Source organism: Sinocyclocheilus rhinocerous, unplaced genomic scaffold, assembly GCF_001515625.1.
Source record: "Sinocyclocheilus rhinocerous isolate Xijiao unplaced genomic scaffold, SAMN03320098_v1.1 scaffold1022, whole genome shotgun sequence".
Taxonomy (NCBI): Eukaryota; Metazoa; Chordata; class Actinopteri; order Cypriniformes; family Cyprinidae; genus Sinocyclocheilus; species Sinocyclocheilus rhinocerous.
The window spans coordinates 896,477-899,369 of NW_015656677.1; the positions used below are offsets into that span (position 1 = coordinate 896,477).

The window sequence follows — 2,893 nt, forward strand, 5'->3', positions numbered from 1 at the left end:
TGCATCCTTGTAAGATTTCTCATTTTGACCAAATTCTGAGACAGTGAACATGTATCCTTCACAAGTAATGCAATGCCAGAATGCATTACGATGAAATATTAACTTTAAATATAACTATAGATCTGTATGATTATCAATTCCATGTATTTTTTGTGATTTATTAGAGGGAGTCAATAACTTCGGACTCTTTTGGAACTAACTGTAAGCATTAGCTGAGTCACTTATGCAGATCTCTTGAGGAGCATGTCTTGAGGTTTAGAATGTTGCGTTAGAAGCTTCTTATGACAAACAATACATAAATATTAGTAGGCAGCAAAGCACTGGAACAGCACTTCTGTGTGTCTATGCACATAAATCTGGGATTAAAAATCAAAAGTTAAAAATAAACACGAATTTATGACAAAAGAAACAAAAACACTCACTTTTAATTAGTTATCAATATATGTTTATACAGCTCCACTAATGTGAACTACAATTAACCTAGACATTCAAGGTTAAACAACTGCTTATATACCTAATAGTTTTAGAAATGGTTATTAAAATTTTTGATGTCAAAATTATAAATGTCAACATTATAAAGACAAGTTTTCTCTTTTATTGATGTAATTCAAGTTTAGAGTCTTCTTCTTGCTTGTCGCGCTTCTTTAACATTCTTGGGAAAAGCTTTGAGATGTTGGGTTTGCCATGTGCTCCTCTGGTTTCTGATTGTTCCACAGACTCAGGGACGGACCTCAAAGACCCGAATCCTGAGCTGTGAGATGAGACTTTTGAGCGCAATGAGCTAAAAACTGAACCGCTGTCTGCTCCTGATCGTGATCTGAATGAACTGTAAGCAGAACTTCCCACAGACCTTGTGTCTGACCGCTCATCTCCACTCACTGGGGAAAATAATATAAAAATCAGTAAGAGGATTAAAAACTCCTACAGAACAAAATTCTGAAATTTAAATCTTTCAATATATTTCTAAAAATAACGTAGCCTTTTAGTAATCATTACCAGGTGCCCTTTAAAATATTTTACAAATAATCAGATGGAAATTTAATTTTTGTCTATGAAATATATTACAAGCCTGATCACTATTTATTGCAACTATTTAAAATTGACCATATAGGTTTATAGAGTCTGAAACTTTCAAAAACTTTTGAAGAACGAATTATCAGTAAAAACAAGTGCTTAAACTCCAGAAAATGTTGATCATCAACCTAAGGACCTAATTTTATTTCATTTCAGGTTTGCATTTGCTGTTATAGTTCATATCAACTTTGCTATTTGTGTAAAAATTTTGAAAATGGAAGATGTACAAAGAAAATTTTTTTTGAGGAAAAACATGGTAACAAATTTATGACAATGTAGACAAAATCATATATTTTCACAACAAAACAGATAGGATTCACGGAAAACAGGGAGACTGGGAGACCAAAATATACTGAAATATCTAAAAATAAATGAAACAAAATAAAACAAAATGCACTCACAGTTTGGTGGTAGTATGTCCATGCTGTTATGAATTTTTATGGCCCCTGACCCATAACTTGAGTGAGATGAATCTCTGGACCGTGATGATCCAAAAATTGAGTCTGCTCCTGATCGTGATCTGAATGAACCATAAGCAGAACTTCCCAGAGACAATGAATCAGATCCATCATCTCCACTCATTGTAATAATGAAAGCAGAGAGCAGATCAGTAGTAGATCATACAGTAGTAGATACATTAATGCATTTGACAGACACTTTTATCCAAAGCGACTGACATGACATTAAAGTAATATATTCATCAGTTCATGTGGTTGTGAATTATTCAGATAGTCAATCAAGGTTATGTCATCTCTAAATGGGTCAGGGAATGGAAGATTCCCTTCACTGCAGCACTTTGATTCACACAGAAACAGAACATTATATGATTGTAATATTCAAGCTGTTTGACTTTGACCCTGCAGCTCTGACTTCCAGTGTTGGGGTAACGTGTTACAAGTAAAGTGGTTTTGTTATCAGATTACTAGTGAAGTAACGCATCACTTTAAATTACAACAAATTAATGCAATATTGTAATGCATTGATATTTAAAGTAACTTACACCATCATTGCTGGTTTTCTAATGAATCTAAACAGGGCTGAACCTGATGAGTATCATGGGAGGACATTTAAGAAAAACTAAACCTGTACGACATGTTAGTGAGTGTTAGAGCTCAACCTGAGATCTGTATGAAGGACACTTTAAACTATTTAAAACTACATCTGAACAGCTCAAGAATAATGAGGAAACACAACTGAGACTGTGTGTAGATAATATTCATACAATTTTATGATTTCACTCACTAGTCTGTGATCTGTTGTCCTCTCTCCAATTGTCCATTTGCTCTTTCGTTTTCTTTATACCATCAATCTCCTGTAAAATCTTTCTGTCTATTTCAAAATGGCACCCGTTGTTTTGTGCCACTGTCTCCTCAATCTTCTCCAGCAGCTCCTTGATCTGAGTGTGGTCACTCCTGTTCTGATTGTTGAGAACATGATACCTGTTCCCACATTTGTCCAGCAGCCACTGGAGATCCTGCCCTTCACTCTCAATGTGCTGCTCTATAGATGTGTCTAACAGAGAGTCTCCATGAGTGAACAGCACTATAGTGTGACTCCAGACTCTCTCACCGAGAAGATCCAGATGCCCCTGCACTGCTTTTCTCTCAGTCTCTTTAAACATGTAGTCCACACGTATGATCAGTAGTACAGCGTGTGGTCCTGGAGGACACAGAGACACACTGAGCACAATCTCCTGTTTCAGTAACTCAGGACTCTTCTCTACAGTGTAATTACTCCACCATCCTGGAGCTTCAATGACAGTGATGTGTCTGTCTGCTACTTCTCCATGTCTCCTCACACACTGAGCAGATGTCTTCAA

At 36.0% G+C, this 2,893-nt stretch overlaps 1 pseudogene; it reads right to left on the minus strand.

The window, feature by feature from the left end:
* Positions 1-1,687: 1,687 nt before the first annotated feature.
* The window catches only part of LOC107720801 (GTPase IMAP family member 8-like), a 22,130-nt pseudogene continuing 20,924 nt past the window's right edge, over positions 1,688-2,893 (minus strand).